The sequence below is a fragment of the Danio aesculapii genome, unplaced genomic scaffold, assembly GCF_903798145.1.
Source record: "Danio aesculapii unplaced genomic scaffold, fDanAes4.1, whole genome shotgun sequence".
NCBI classification, from domain to species: domain Eukaryota; kingdom Metazoa; phylum Chordata; class Actinopteri; order Cypriniformes; family Danionidae; genus Danio; species Danio aesculapii.
The window spans coordinates 2,039-20,113 of record NW_026613630.1 but is presented as its reverse complement, the minus strand read 5'-3'; the positions used below and the strand labels follow the sequence as shown (position 1 = coordinate 20,113).

Genomic DNA, 18,075 nt, shown 5'->3' with positions numbered 1-18,075 from the left:
ACACACACACACACACACACACACACACACACACACACACACACACAGTTTTTATCATCCTCCGTACTGAGTCAGCTTGTCCTCTTTTTTTCTGCATTCATTTCATTCACTCTTTCATTACCAGAGTTCTGCTTGTTTATACTTTTCTACTAGATTTCTTTTCTGTTATTGTTCATCTCACTCATCTTTTTTGAACCTACAATGAAAATAGATTTTTTAATCACATAATAAAAAAAGCTTAAATATTACGTATGCAAATGAGGCATTGTTTCATTAAATATGCATTAATTTAAATAAACATTTGAACATTGGATGAAGTCAAGTTTTTAAAAGAATATATAGTTTAATTAATTAATTATTATTGTTGTTGTTGTTGTTATTATTATATTATTATTGTTATTATTATTAATATTAATATAATAATAATAATTATTGTTGTTGTTGTTGTTGTTATTACTATAATTTGATTATTATTATTATTATTATTATTATTATTATTATTATTTGTTGATTATTGTTGTTTTTGTTGTTGTTATTATTGTTGTTATTATTGTTATTATCACTATTACTTGATTATTATTATTATTTTTGTTGTTTTTATTATTATTTTTGTTGTTATTATTATTATTATTGTTGTTATCGTTGTTGTTGTTGTTATTATTATTGTTATTATTATTATTATTATTATTATTATTATTGTTGTTATTGTTATTGTTATTATTATTATTATTATTATTATTATTATTATTATTATTATTATCAATATTGTTAGTATTATTGTTTTTATTATTATCAATATTGTTATTATTATTATTATTATTATTATTATTATTATTAATATTATAATTATTTTTTTTATTGTTGTTGTTGTTAATCAATAAATAAACATTTAATATAAATACATAATTATTATTACAAAAATAAAAATATATTATAATATTTAAATTATATTTTGGTAATGACTTTTTTAAACATAATAATTCAGAAAATATTGTGAGCAGCCAGACAATAATTTTTTATAACTTTATTATAGAAAGAAAAGTTGTATGTAATCAGGCAAATTAAGGATGAAAATATTTCTCTTTAATACAAAACAAGACAAAACAAAACAACAACTACAGATTATAGATATAACAAAACTGTAAAAGTTGGTATGTTTGCATGTAGTCTTTAATAATTTTTAAGCCTTTAAGTGCCTTTAATAATGTGTACTGTTATTGAAATATAGTTTGTTATAGTTGTTTGATTGAACAGGCCTTCAGAATTTCAGAGCTGCTTTTTTCTTGCAGTACATCAGAAACAGAGAGCGACCAGCGGATTTTAAGCTCAGAAAGAACAAAAGAAGAGCAAAACAAAGTACCACAGCAGAAGTTCATATGACTTATGTGCTGTGTTGTCTTTTGAAGTTATAATGTCTTGCTTGGGTTTCTCACACAAAGCTATATAGCAAATAACTTCTACAATGCGCAAGATATATAAACTGCTTACACAATGCTTTTATGGTGCTTTCATGTTTTTCCTGGAGTTTTACATGCTGTGGGAAAGAGCTGCAGGATGAGTTTGAAATGATCTGAGATATGAGTAAACAAGGACAGACGTTTCATTTTTAGACGAGCTTATGCTTTAATGACTGATATATATACTGGAATTTCCAACTTGGGTACGATATCTTTTTTTGATACTGTGTGTGTGTTAAATGCTGCTGGTGAGAAATTGATACTTACCAAAAGCAATATAATATCATTTTAAATATTATTCATTCATATACTTTCTTTTCGGCTTAGTCCCTTTATTAATCAGGGGTCGCCACAGCGGAATGAACCGCCAATCCATTCATAACTTATGTTTTACATAGGATGCCCCTCCAGCCGCAACTCAACACTGTAAAAAATCCATACACTCTTGCATTCACACTCATACACTACAGCCAATTTAGCTTACCCAATTCACCTATAGTGCATGTGTTTGGACTGTTGGGGAAACCGGAGCACCCGGAGGAAACCCATGCGAACACGGGGAGAATGTGCAAACTCCACACAGAAATGCCAACTGACGAACCAGTGACCTTCTTGCTATTAGGCGATCATGCTACCCACTGTGCCACCATGATGCCTGTTTTAAATATTATTTAAAATTTAAATAGTCCAGTATCAATACTTATCAAAATATTGATATTTTTGACAACATTACTTGGCCATATCGCACTGCTACTTGTATAGTCAAGCTCAGCATATAGAGACATATAGTAATTGCAAAATTCTATGACAATTAGTAATGCTATATTTATCATTATAACAATTTATATATATTTATTTATTGTTATTATGTATTATTATCTTTCCCACCATTGACGAGATTTTCATAGGAGGAAAATATTTTAAAGGGCCGTCAATTAGGTGACAATTACCCCCCCCCCCCCCCCAATTTAAAAAAAAAAAATAATAATAATAAAAAAGTGTGTGTATGTGTGTATATAGAAGTCAGAATTATTAGCCCCCATTTGATTTATTTTATTTTATTTTTTTCTTTTTTTTTTATATTTTCCAAATGATGTTTAACAGAGCAAGGAAATTTTCACAGTATGTCTGAAAATATTTTTTCTTCTGGAGAAAGTCTTATTTGTTTTATTTCAGCTAGAATAAAAGCAGTTTTTAATTCTTTAAAATCATTTAAGGTCAAAATTATTAGCCCCCTTAGGGTAAGTTGTTTTTGATAGTCTGCAGAACAAACCATCGTTATACAATATCTTGCCTAATTACCCTAACCTGCCTAATTAACCTAGTAAAGCCTTTAAATGTCACTTTAAGCTGTATAGAAGTGTTTAAAATATCCAGTCAAATATTATTTACTGTCATCATGGCAAAGATAAAATAAATCAGTTATTAGAAATGAGTTATTAAAACTATTATGTGTTGAAAAAATCTTCTCTTCATTAAACAGAAATTGGGGAAAAATTGAACAGGGGGTTAATAATTCAGGGGGGCTAATAATTCTGACTTTAACTGTATATAAACTTAACAATTAACAAAAAAAATTAAACAAAAAAGTAAACAAAAACATTTACTAACATTAACTACAACAATATTTGCTAATGTTACTTAATGAAAATAGTTGATGTTAGCTCTGTGCATTAACTTATATTGTAATGATGCATTAGTAAATGTGCAACTATGAATAATAAATGCTTCATAACTATTGATCATTATTATATATTAGTTATTAATAAGCACAAAGTCAACATTAACTGATGAAAATGTACTGTAAAGTGTAACGCTTTGTGTAATTGATTGTAATCTGTTATTTCGGTGATGATTATTACCTCACAGATGATGATTATTAGTAGTAATATTATTAAGTTTATGGTAGTTTTCCAACATTTTATATACAAAAATATGATATATATTTTTTGTAATATGTTAAGTTATGGTAATGATGATGATGATGATTTTTTTTTGTTATGTTTGTGTGATTTGCTCTGTTGTGTGTGAAAGAATTGTTCTGAGCTTAAGATTGATGACTGCTACTGAAGTATGTGTGTGTGTGTGTGTGTGTGTGTGTGTGTGTGTGTGTCTGCAGACGCTGGAGGCTGTGTTGACCTTTAAGTACAGCGGTGGAGCAGGTCAGGTGGAGGGCTACTACCGAGAGCTCAGTCTGGGGGTCCGAGTCGATGTCGAACCATCAGTTTTCTTCACGAGGGTCAGCACTTTACCTGCCACCAGGTAAAACACTCTACATTTACTCTGCACTCTCACTAAACAAAACTATATTACCTTTTATAATTGAGATGAAGTGCTTATTATTATTATTATTATTAGTAGTAGTAGTAGTATTATTAGTATTATTATTATTATATTTTAATTAAAAATAAAATTAGCACATTGGTTATTGCATGATCCCTATTATTATTTATTTATTTATTTATTTATTTTAAATTTCATTTAAAACTTTTTAGAGCATTATCCCCATTTATTTATTTATTTATTTATTTATTTATTTATTTATTTATTTTAAATTTCATTTAAAACTTTTTAGAGCATTATCCCCATTTATTTATTTACTTATTTACTTATTTATTTATTTATTTATTTATTTTAAATTTCATTAAAACTTTTCAGAGCATTATCCCTATTTATTTATTTATTTATTTATTTATTTATTTATTTATTTATTTATTTATTTATTTTAAATTTCATTTAAAACTTTTTAGAGCATTATCCCCATTTATTTATTTACTTATTTACTTATTTATTTATTTATTTATTTATTTTAAATTTCATTTAAAACTTTTTAGAGCATTATCCCCATTTATTTATTTACTTATTTACTTATTTATTTATTTATTTATTTATTTTAAATTTCATTTAAAACTTTTTAGAGCATTATCCCTATTTATTTATTTATTTATTTATTTATTTATTTTCAATTTCATTTAAAACTTTTTAGAGCATTATCCCCATTTATTTATTTACTTATTTACTTATTTATTTATTTATTTATTTATTTTTTATATTTATTTATTTATTTTTTATATTTATTTTTTATTTTAAATTTCATTTAAAACTTTTTAGAGCATTATCGCCATTAATTAATTAATTAATTAATTTATTTATTTATTTATTTATTTATTTATTTATTGATTTATTTATTTTTATTATTATTATTTATTTATTTTTTATTTTTTTTATTTTTTTATTTAATTTAAAACTTTTTAGAGCATTATGCCCATTTATTTATTTGTTTGTTTGTTTGTTTGTTTGTTTGTTTGTTTGTTTGTTAATTAATTGTTTTTTTATATTGTATTTAAAGCTTTTTTAGGACATCGGTTTCAACATGATCCCCATTTTACCACATTCTTACACAAATGCCTAAATGTTTAGCAGTACTGTAGATTTGTAGGTAATTAAGCTTGGACACATTTCCACAGTTCTTCATTTTTGGAGAGAGGGATAGACAGATAGAGATGAGTGGAGAGAGTGAGAGATGGAGAATGTAAAAGAGGGATAGGCACAGAGGTGTATGTAGAGATGGGCAGACAGGTGGAGATGGATAGAGTAGGAGGGCTGAAGAATAAAGAAAGGGACATGAAGATGGATGGAGAGATAGAGATGGAGAAATAGACAGACAGGTGGAGGGAGAGAGATGGAAAGGGGTATGGCGATGGACAGAGAAATAGGCAGATGGAGAGAGAGAGAGAGAGACTGATCACACCTTAGTAATGGCCACTTGAAGTGAGTCATTAGCTGTAATAATATCTGCTGTCTCACTCATCCAGATCATCTATCATTACTGTCAGACACACACATGCACATCGACATATGCACACACACACACATGCACATTTCTCTCTGCACCACTGAGGATCTTGATAAAAGAGAAACTGCTAACAGTGTTTATCAGTGTTCATGCAGCTGTGTCTACAATAATCTTTACTCTTATTATTATTATTGTTTATTATTCAATATTATTTAACATTTTGCAACTGTGTAGCAAGATACAACAAAAACAGGTTTATTTATTCTTTTGAATCAACACTTTTGAGTAGTTTTTTAATCAATTAATAATTATTATTTTTTTACATTTTTAAATCTTTGCTTGTAGTAATAATAGTAATAATAACAAAATGATATGTTTTATTTTGAATAATCACTTTTGAATAGTTTTTATAAATGAATGATTGTAATAATTTTTTTAAGTTTAATATTTTTAATAATAATAATAATAATAATAATAATAAATAAATAAATAAATAAACAGGGCTACGCGGTGGCGCAGTGGGTAGCACGATCGCCTCACAGCAAGAAGGTCTCTGATTCGAGTCTTGGCTGGGTCAGTTGGCATTTTTGTGTGGAGTTTGCATGTTCTCCTCGTGTTCACGTGGGTTTCCTCCGGATGCTCCGCCACATTCCAAAAACATGTGGTACAGGTGAATTGGGTAGGCTAAAAAATTTATCGTAGTGTATGTGTGTGAATGAGTGTGCATGGATGTTTTCCATTGATGGGTTGCAGCTGGAAGGTCGCTGTGGTGACCCCTGATTAATAAAGGGACTAAGCCGAAAAGAAAATGAATGAATGAATGAATGAAGATGATAATAGTAATGTAATAGCAATAATATTAGTAATAATAATAATAAAAATATTATTTATCATTGTTATTATTATTATTGTTGTTGTTGTTATTATTGTTATAATGCTAATTAACAACAATAACATTATTAAATATGTTAAATATTGTTACATAATAACAACTAATAATAATAATAATAATAATAATAATAATAATAATAATAAAAATTGAATATGTTTAATAAATATGTTAAATATGTTAAATATTATGTTACATAATAACAATAATAATAATAATAATAATAATAATAATAATAATAATAATAATAATAATAATAATATTATTATTATTATTAATAACAATATTATTAACCATATTATTATTATTATTATTATTATTATTATTATTATTATTATTATTATTATTATTATTAATAATAATAATACCAACAACAACAACAATAATAATAATCTATTATATATTTATTAGTGGAGGTAGTTGTAAACATATATGATTAATATGCTATTTCTTATTTTAAAGGGCACCTTGTTTACCCCTTTTGTGTCTCACACACATTCACACAAGTCGTTACAAAGTTCACACGCACACACACACACACACACACACACACACACACACACACAGATACAGCGTGCACATTTAGCTTTGCATGCAAATGTGACAGGATACTCATTAATATCGAACCTCAAAATGGGAGGGATGTGGATCCTATTTTACGTCAGAAAAAAAAAAAAGACTAATTGTGTTTCTATCACTCCAATATGACTGTGGACACACTATACCTGCACACAGTTCTGTCCGAACAGCTTAAGGAAGATGATTTTCATCATAGGCGCCCTTTAATATATCATTTTGAGTGCTATGTTTATTAAATGTTGCTTTGATATGTTAATATTTTAATCACAACATAGTTGAGTTTAAGATAATCCAATGAAGAGTAATCTGATTTATAAGTGGGTTGTAGCTGAGTTTTTGCAGTTTTCGCTTTCTCAGCAGCGCTCTGCACTTGTTTGGCAAAAGTTTTTCCTCTCAATGTGATTAATTGAAGCGCTGGCCATAAAAGCTGAAATTATGATTAGCTCATTGTTCCACGCGAGGCCAAGAAAGTTTCATTCGACGAACTGGAGACTGGCCAAAAACAACAGCTTCTGTATTCACGGCACACAGAAGAGGAAAATCCTGAAATATTCAGCAGTCGCCGCTCTGTGTGCGTCTCCGTCAGCTTCAGGCGCTCCAAGAATAGCAGCACTAAATGCAAAAGCACCTCATTACTTCCAGACCAGGACAACAGGTGCAGGAAAGGAGGAGGAATTGCTTTATTTTATTGTTAATGTTATTATTCATCAAAAAAAAAAAAAAAAAAAGAAGAATTTCTGTTTTTACAGCCAAGGTTATATGTATAATACTTATGAAAAATAATTAAGAGACCACTTGGGGGGGCTATGATATTCTTGATTCATATTTATTATTTTTATTTATTAATATAATATCTATTATTATTATTATTATTATTATTATTATTATTATTATTATTATTATTACATAATAATTGGATATTAAGTATTAAATATGATTTTGTTAGATATTTTGCTAAAATATTGCAAATTTTGCTACATTTTTTCATTATTTCAATATAATTTTAAATGTGGTGTTTATTATTTTTATTAAATTAATTAAATATGTATTATTTGGTTGTTATTATTATTAAAGTATCAAATGTTAAGTATTAAACATGATTATTTTTTTAGATAATGTGGTAAAATATAGCAAACTTTGCATTTTTTCTGTATTTAAATACAATTTTAAATGTGGTATTTATTTTTTTAATTTTAATTTAATTTTAATTAATTAATGTTTTTATTATTATTAAAGTATTAAAAGTTGTGTATTAAATATTGTGGTAAAATATAGCTAAATTAGCATTTTTTTCAGTTTTTAAATACAATTTTATATGTGCTTATTTATTATTTGGAATTAATTTAATATGTATTATTATTATTATTATTATTATTAATAATAATAAAGTATCAGAATGTTATTTATTATATATGATTATTGTTTTAGATGTGCTAAAATATTCCACATTTTGCAAATATTTTCAGTATTTTAAACACAATTTAAAAGGCTTTATTTATTATTTCTATTTAATTAATTCTATATTTATTAGTATTATTATTATTAAAGTATCAGATGTTAAGTGTTTAATATGATTATTGTTTTAGATATTTTGCCAACATATTGCACATATTTGCATTATTTTAAATCAAATGTAAAATGTTGTGTTTATTATTTTTATTTAATTATTAAAATAGTAAATGTTGTTTGTATTATTATTTTATTATTGTTATTATTTATTAAAGTATCAGATCTTAATAATTAAATTTGATCATTGTTTTAGATATATAAAATATTGGTAATGCAAATATTGCAAATTGCAAATATTTTCAGCATTTACATAATTAAAATCTTAAATGCTGTATTTTTTATTTAAGTAATAATGTTTGCATGTTTACGCGAATTTGTCATTTAGAATTACTAAAAAGGATTAAATATTTTGTTAAGGCTAGACTAAATAATAATAATAATTTACAACAATATATTATTATAATAATTTACAACAATATATTAATATAATATGTTACATTTAACATACTTATTATTGTTTATTATTAATATATAAATCAATTGGTGACATTTCTTCCAGATTAATAATAATACAAATTATTAATTTATTTAGTTAATTATTTATATTTATTTTTTATTTAATTGTATTGTTTTATTTAGTTAGATAGTTTACACTTATTATTAATATATAAATCAATTGGTGACATTGCTTCCAGATTAATAATAATAATAATAATAATAATAATAATAATAATAATAATAATAATAATAATAATAATAATAATAATAATCAAATTTAATTATTTATTGTTATGCAATAGTTACACTATCTGTGAGAAAATAGCATGGCATATACTGTAGCAAATGTATAGTTATATAGTTACTATTAATGAAAACATGTAAATAAAGTTCAATGTTTAGATTATTTTAAATAATGTATTAAATAAACAGCAAATATTTGCAAATGCATACACTAATATTAAAGGATTCTCTTGTGTGCTGTGAGTAAACTGGCATTAACAACTAATGCTCTCAAGCTGAAATCTTCTGTAAATGTCTGTCCACTGACTTTAGACAAACAGTTGTGGTCTGTTCTACAAACACATACACACGTCTACCTCTTTAAAGCTTCTTAAAGATACCGTGCTTTCCTGTGTCTCTAATTCACACCCACGCCTCTGTTGTGTGGACTAATGTGTGTTTGAGCAAATAAATGTTGTAGAATGCAACAGTTTAATTACTAAAGTCAGCCAGCATTAACACTCGCCCACAACACACACTTTAGCATCGCTCTTAACACTCAAATAATACAGGAAGAGCATTAAATGGCAAACAACCTGTCTTAAAATAAAAAAGCTTTTGTCTTCTGTGGTGAGATGAAGAAAATATTCAAAGGCCAAACCGAAGAAAACGACAGGCTTTGCTGTGCTATCTTTCCATTCAAACATTCCAAGTTTCACGTACAGTATGTGAATATGAACAAAAGCAACAACAAAAAAATGTCTAAATTTCATTTATTTGTCTATTTTTTGTTTGTTTGTTATTTTATTTATTTATTATTATTATTAACTATTGTTGTTGTTATAATTGTTATTATTATTATTATTAGTAGTAGTATAATACTACTACTACTACTACTCCTACTACTAATAAATAATAGTCTAATTTTAAAATATTATAATGTCAAATTGATGTCTAATTGATATTGATCATTTAAATTAATCAATTATTTTCAATTCTAAATTAATGCATTTTAATATAATGCCATTATTAATATAGCATATTAATTCTACTATTGCCACAGTCACCAAGTTGAGTGCCCACCAGACACATTAAAGGGCACTTTAGACGTCACATCTGCCACTTAACCAGACTACATGTCCCATCATGTACCTCTCACACACCAGTTCCAGATCACCACTGATTGAAGCCCATGAGGACTGATTACCAGGACTATAAATACACTCACACTCACACTTTGCTGAGTCTTGTGTCCTGTAAGTGAACATTTCAAAGCATTCCTGTCTAGCCTACCATGTTTTTGACCCTTGTTTTGTTTATTGTTTGCTATTTTGCCACCTGTCCCGACATTTCGCCTGTACTCTGACTATGCTTTTGAATGACCTCTATGCTCCTGTTTGCACCTGTTGTGCCTTTGCCTGCCTGACGATTCTTAAATAAACTGCATGTGAATCCTCACCTCCGTTGTCAACCTGACTCAACATTACAACTAAAGAATACATAGTATAATTATATATTATGCTAAGTGTTTAATTATTATTATTAATTTATTTATTATATATATTTGAATGTGTAAATGCATTATATACTACTAATATATGCTACTATTGTCACAGTAAATTTGAGTGTCCACCAGACATGCTAGAGTACATTTTACACATCACAACTGACATTTAACCAGACTACATTTCCCATCATGCACCTCACACACACACTAGTTCCAAACCACCACTGATTACACACAGCTGAAGCTCATGAGGACTGATTACCAGGACAATAAATACACCTCACTCACACACACTTTGCTGAGTCTTATATCCTGTAAGTGAGCATTTCAATGCGTTTTGCTGTTTAGCCTTACCTTGTTTTTGACCCTTGTTTTGTTTATTGTTTTGCTGCCTGTCTCGACCTTTCGTCTGTACTCTGACTATGCTTTTGGATCACCTTTATGCTCCTCTTTGCACCTGTTGTGACCTTTGCCTGCCTGACGATATTTAAATAAACTGCATGTGGATCCTCACCTCTGTTGTCAACCCAACTCAACATTACAACTATAAAATACATAGCATAATTCTATATTATGTTAAGTGTTATATTATTATTAGAAATACAGTGTCTTAATAATGAATGTATAATAAAGAGATATAGTCTTAAAGCGAACAATTAATCGATGTTTCCCTTAAAATCTGACCATCCTCTTTAGGCAGCCCTTCTCTAATGACGTCAGCTTGACAGCTTAAATTAAACAAGCTTAGCCACGCCCCTCCAACCATTAAGATTCTTCAAGTATAAAAATTGAGAGGAGGAGCACAAAAATTAAGCCCCGCCCCCATACTCAACATTCTGATAAGTCATCATACAATAATAAAAGTCATCCTGTTCGCGTGCACTATATGAGAGAGTGTGTGAACTCATCTGACAGACTTCTGAAAGGAGGACTTTGAGCGTCTGCTGGTTTTGGAGAGAGATTGATGGAGGGATGGAGGGACAGCAGATCTTCTGTCAGCGCAGTTTGGCGCTCGCTCTCACTTTCTCCCCACTATTTAAAACTTGGCAGCATCTCGTGCAATGATTCATTCTCTACCGATGACTGTAAGAAATGACAGAGAGAGAGAGAGAGATACTGTATGTCCAGAGCGCTCACATTCAGCATCTCCGCTATTTATACCTCTGGAGATTCAAGAGGAAACTGAAAACACTATAAATGTTTAATCCTTAAGGGTGCTGATGCAGACTACATCTTAGATATTATGAGTAGATACAGTTAAAGTCTAAACTGGCGCAGTAGGTAGCGCTGTAGCCTCAGAGCAAGAAGGTCGCTGGTTCGAGTCTCGGCTGGGTCAGTTGACGTTTCTGTGTGGAGTTTGCATGTTCTCCCTGCGTTCGTGTTGGTTTCCTCCGGATGCTCCGGTTTCCCCCACAGTCCAAAGACATGCGGTTCAGGCGAATTGGGTAGGCTAAATTGTCCGTAGTGTACGAGTGTGAATGAGTGTGTGTGTGGATGTTTCCCAGAGATGGGTTGCGGCTGGAAGGGCATCCACTGCGTAAAATCGTGCTGGATAAGTTGGCGGTTCATTCTGCAACGCTGGTTTTTTAAAAACCATTGTAAGGTCAATATTATTAGCCCCCTCAAGCAATATTTTTTTCTATTGACTACAGAACAAACCACTGTTATACAATGATTTGCCTAATAACCCTAAATTGCCCGATTAACCTAATTAACCCAGTAAAGCCTTTAAGTTGCACTTTAAACTGAATACTAGTATCTTCAAAAAATATCTAATAAAATATTATGGCATCACTGGCAGTAGTTTGCCAGTAACTTACTGTAAATCAATTACAGCAAAACTACTCTATTTACATTTACAGCACCGTTTACTGTACTGTATGGTGGTCCCTCATTAATCGTGGGAGTTACGTTCTAAAAATAACTTTCAATAGGCAAATTCTGCAAATTAGTCAGATTTATTTTTTTACTGTTTTTTACAATTATTATAGATTTTAAAGCTGTAAAACCCCTCACTACACACTTTATACACTTTTCTCAGACAGACATTAACATTTCCTCACTTTTCTCTCATTTAAACACTTTCAACAAGTTGATGAGAACAAACGTTTTTCGAAGAAAGACAAGGGGGATAAAGTCTGAGAGAAGAACTAAATTTTAGGAGGTTGAAAACAAGAACAACTTCAAAAAGTTTGTGTATGTCTGTCTGTGGTGTAAAACTATGGAACAGTCTAGATCAGACTCTCAAACAATGTCAGGATAATATCAAAAGAAATTAGTCCAAGGCACTCTGAATATGTGGAAAATTTAAAAAGCCTTTATTAACATGGCTTAATCTTAAAAGAAACCTACGCGTTTCGGCAGAGATCTGCCTTCATCGGGGTAAACAGTGATCAGGTGCGTTTAGAGTCTCTTTTGAGTACTAAGGTCACATGACTCATGCAAACATCTCTACAATACTCAAATAATTTAACCGACATAGTCAACTATCATCATTAATTCAGCATAGATAGAGGGCGACTTTAAACCATGCACAGATATACAAAAAATGCTTAAACATGGCATGTACATACATACTTAACAACACATTTACATGTGCACATACACATATATACACACATACACGTATAAAAACATGTACACATGGGAAAATACAAACACATTCTACAATGTATGATGATAATCAGTGGATCATCTATGGATAAACTGTTTTACAAAAATGAAAAAAAGTCTAATTCACCATTTAGACCTGGGAATCTAGTTGCTTTTAACGTATAGATCCAAAAAGTCTCTCTCTGTTTTAATCTTTTTATCCTGTCTCCTCCTCTTGTCAAATGATAAATATGTTCAATCCCAACTATTTTTAATGAACTGGGATTGCCGTGACCTTGATTTTTATAATGTTGGGCCATAGGATATTGTGGGTTACAGGTACGTATCGCATTTTTATGCTCCGCTAATCTCAATTTTAATTTTCTCTTAGTCATTCCTATATAAAAAATGTCAGGATAATAATCAATTTAAAAAGTTGTATAAATATATATTATTAAAGGAATATAATGATGAAGGTGATTGAAAAGCTGTAAAAAGAGAAAGGTATGATGAAATTTTAATTAATGACTATTTGCAGTACTAGGTTTTTACTCTGGGTTTATTTTACAAAATATAAAGGTACAAATGGAACCAAACATATAATTTGTCAAATATGCCAAAAGGATAAAATATGTTTCATGTAAAAAGAAGAGATAAGTAAAAGAAGAAATAGGTTTAAGTAATAGACGAAAGATGTATGTGGTAATGGGGTGGGAAAATAATAAGCTTGTGCTTCATCCCACTCCATTTTCGACCATGTTTAAATGTATTTTTTTGTTAATGATATATTATGTATGATATTTTGTCCGAAAATAAATAAATCAAATCAAATCAAAGTTTAAACATTAGTAGAATAATAAGTCCAGTATTATAGAATCAAACCAGAGATCAAAACCTGTTATTTATCAGCAAAAGGTTCATAAAGCTTTTTAGCTTTTGTGCGTGTAATGTTGGCATCCGGCGTAATGTTCTTTTTCCTGCAGTCACTGATCCACAAAGCTAAAGCAGGCTCCATCCTTAAGGGGGTCACACACCGGATGAGCCTTGCACATGACATCACATTAGCATGTTATTTAAAATGAAATTATTCAGATGGCGCGGCAGAAGTATGAACAGTGTCCTTAGTCGTAGCTGCGCACCGCAGACAGCCGCCGAATTGCAGCACAGGTGTGTGTACCCTGATAGAAACCTATGTTTACAATTCTAAAATGCAGGGCACTGTGTGGCGCATCGAGGCGTGACGCATCTGGTGTGCGACTACCTTTGCGATGGTCTTGCTGTGGACAGTTGCAACCCTTTTTGTATCCTTGTTGGAACTCACACTGCTAGCGATCGAAGATTCATGTTACATTGGCATGTTAAACGCACTCTATACTGTACAGGAGACACTGAGGAGATTGATTAACAATGGTCTACAGCCAATTAGGATGCAGAACACCAAAAAATCTGTGAAACTGCGAAAGGTGAACCTCATTAAAGCAAGGGACCACTGTATATGTATTTACAGTGCTGTTTGTCTTTACTGTAAAATATACTGTCATTTTCACAATTCAACCTTAGAATACAGTAACACAGCATAAATGTCCTACAGTAAAATACTGTTCATATTACAGTTGAATACTGTGTTATTTACAAAATCCAGTTAACAGTGGAATATTGGTTTGTTGTGGTGGATTGGAGAATGTGTTTACATAGAGACACACACACACACACACACACACACACGCGCACACACACACACACACACACACACACACACACACACACACACACACACAAAGCCTTTGGTACATGAAAGAGATGATAACCTTTGATGCTTGGACAGAAGATGACAAGTACATCTGCATGACCTCCCTGTGCCCATCTGTTTTAGTGTGTGTGTGTGTGTGTGTGCGTCAATTGTGATGCCAAAATGAGAATTAAACAACTTAAGCCAAATATTTTATGGCTTAAAACACATGCAATAAATGATAATAAATAATGAAAGTGTTATTTTAGAATTATTAATAATTTAAAGAATAATTACTTTAATTTTTACATGATTTTTTTGTTGTTGCTTCAGAAATCATTCAAATATGTAGATTTTTAGCTCAAAAAAGTTGATTTTAATGCGCTGCTTTATGCTTTTGTGGAAATCATCTTTTTGTTTTGTTTTGTTTATTATTTATTTGTTTATTCTGGCGATGATACAGGTTAGTGCAAAATTATTAGCCCTCTTGTGAAATTTTCATTCTTTTTTTAAATATTTCCTAAAGTGACGTTTAACAGAGCAAGGAAATGTTCACAAATGTTTCATTCGTTTTCCCTACGGCATAGTCGCTTTATTCATCAGGGGTCGCCACAGTGGATTGAATCGCCAACTTATCCAGCATATGTTTAAGACATCGGATGCCCTTCCAGCCGCAACCCAGTACTGGGAAACACCCATACACACTCGCATTCACACACATACACTACAGCCAATTTAGTTTATTCACTTCACCTAATGCGCATGTCTTTGGACTGTGGGGGAAACCAGAGAACCAGAGGAAACCCACACCAACACAGGGAGAACATGCCAACTCCACACAGAAGTGGCAACTGAGTTAGCAGGGACTCGAACCAGCGATCTTCTTGCAGTGAGGCAACAGTGCTAACCACTGAGCCACCGTGTCACCACAATATTTTCTATTATGTTTATATTCTATTATGTTCTATTATATATATACAGTATATATATATATATATATATATATATATATATATATATATATATATATATATATATATATATATATATATATATATGTATATATATATGTATATATATGTATATATATATGTATATATATGTATATATATATATATATATATATATATATATATATATATATATATATATATATATATATATATATATATATGTATATATATATATATGTATATATATATATATGTATATATATATATATATATATATATATATATATATATATATATATATATATATATATGTATACACACACACAGTTGAAGTCAGAATTATTAGCCCCCCCCCCCCTTTGAATTTTTTTTCTTTTTTAAATATTTCCCAAATGATGGTTAACAGAGCATTGCCTCTTGTTAAAGTTATTAAATTAGTTTCAATCAAGCAACCAACCAACTAATCAATGAGTCAATCAATCAATCAACCAACCAACCAACCAATCAATCAATATCCTGACAGCACAATCTTATTGGTTCATATTCCTAGCTCATTTGAATGTATATTAATCTTGAACCTTTGATTGGCTGCTGTGCCGCACATGTAGAAGCTTCATTTGAATGTGATTTGTGTGTGCTGAGAGTCTTTTGCGTTAATTAATCATTCTTGAATCTGTGTTTGTCATTGCCCCTCAGCACTCGTCAGTGTCACCTGCTGCTGGATGTGTTCAACTCCACTGAACACCAGCTCACGCTCTCTGCCAAAAACAACCAGGACCTGGTGCTGCATGCCAGCGAGTGTCAGAGGTCAGAAAACACACACACACAAAACACATACACGTAATGCCCTTCATTGAACATGCACACCTAGACATAACCTATATACTATATAACTGCAGGTTAACTGTATTTATATATGATGATTTTAACTGTTAATTAGGTAAAGTTAATAGTAACTAACAGGGCCTTATCATACACCCGGCGCATGTTTGGCGCGATTTGTTGCTATTTTCAGACCAGTGCAACTGTAGTTTTCACATTTCGCGTCACATTGTTGAAATAGGAAATCAATTTGCGCCACTTTGTGGACTCATGGGTGTGCTGGTCTAAAAAGGAGGTGTGTTAAGGCGCATTATTGGTGTGTTGCTGTTTTGAGGAATGGAAATAGACCACACCATTGACCAACTAAAAAGTCCAGTGCAGAGAGCGTTAGTTATGTGTTAAGGTCCAAATGCTTACACATTGCTTAACACAAACAGGATGTACAGCAATACACAAATATCTTTACATATGAAAAAAAATTTAAGAATTAAAATGTTACAAAAATGATTATTTTCTAGATACATATTAAAACCACTACCTCTATGCCTTTTTTATCTCAGAGGGATTTTTTCAATTTGCATTTATATAATGTTGTTATTATTTGTGGTATTATTTAATATATGCAAATTTGTATTTGTTTTAATTAAAGCAAGTTAAGATTTGTCCATCTGTCGGGTTTTGGAGACATCTGTATCACCATATGGGAAATAAGAACAGGAAGTGTGTTTGAATATAAGTGAGTTTTTTGACGACACTTTGTTATTATTGTTCATTTATTTGCTTGCTGGAAATGAGAACTGAAGTTATAAATAGTTTTGAAACAAATCTTTGCACTTAACAAACGAAATAAATATGTTGGCTAACGGATGTCTTCAGTGGAGTTTGTACATCACAGTTTCCTTATCCACGAAAGTAAAGGAGTAAAGTAAAGAGTAAAAGTAAAGAGGCTGAATGGAGGAGGATCATTCTTTATCCTTGTGCTGCAGATGCTCTGTTTTACTCTTTTCTAGCTAGTGAAGCGTTCTGTTTGTTCACTTACAAATTCCGGCATGTAAATAGCAAGTGCACCATGGCGGGACACAACTGACTTTTAAAGGGAATGGGAGATGAGACTCTGATTGGTTTATTACACGTTATGCTCAAAACACACCAATAACTGATTAAGAGAATAAGCACAACCCTGTTAGACCATGCGCCAGGGCCCAGAGCGTATTTTTCCATCCTTAAAATAGCAAAAGTGGATTCGGACATGTCCTTAATGCTTTGCGGCATGTGCTATAGACGTTGCACCTAGATCGTTAAAATAGAGCCCAAAATATATATTTTTTAATAATCATAATAAAAATGTTATATTGTTATACTTAATCAATATGATCAATTATAAAAAATGAATGGAAAGAGATTAATAGAGCTCTGTCTTCCACCCAATTCAATAACTGAATTGTATTTATGTTACCTACACTGTCAAAAATATCCATAAATTAGCAGTTTTCTGTATTTTGTAATTCATATTTTTATTTAA

General features: G+C 30.2%; 1 long non-coding RNA gene across 1 annotated transcript in view; it reads left to right on the top strand.

Annotated features, from left to right (window-relative positions):
• Positions 1-16,533, top strand: part of LOC130219958 (uncharacterized) — a 42,114-nt gene extending 25,581 nt beyond the window's left edge. Inside the window, exons 2-3 of the long non-coding RNA XR_008836104.1 lie at positions 3,577-3,719; positions 16,428-16,533. This is a non-coding gene — a long non-coding RNA (uncharacterized LOC130219958). The remainder of the gene's footprint in view (positions 1-3,576; positions 3,720-16,427) is intronic.
• The last annotated feature ends 1,542 nt before the right edge of the window (positions 16,534-18,075 follow it).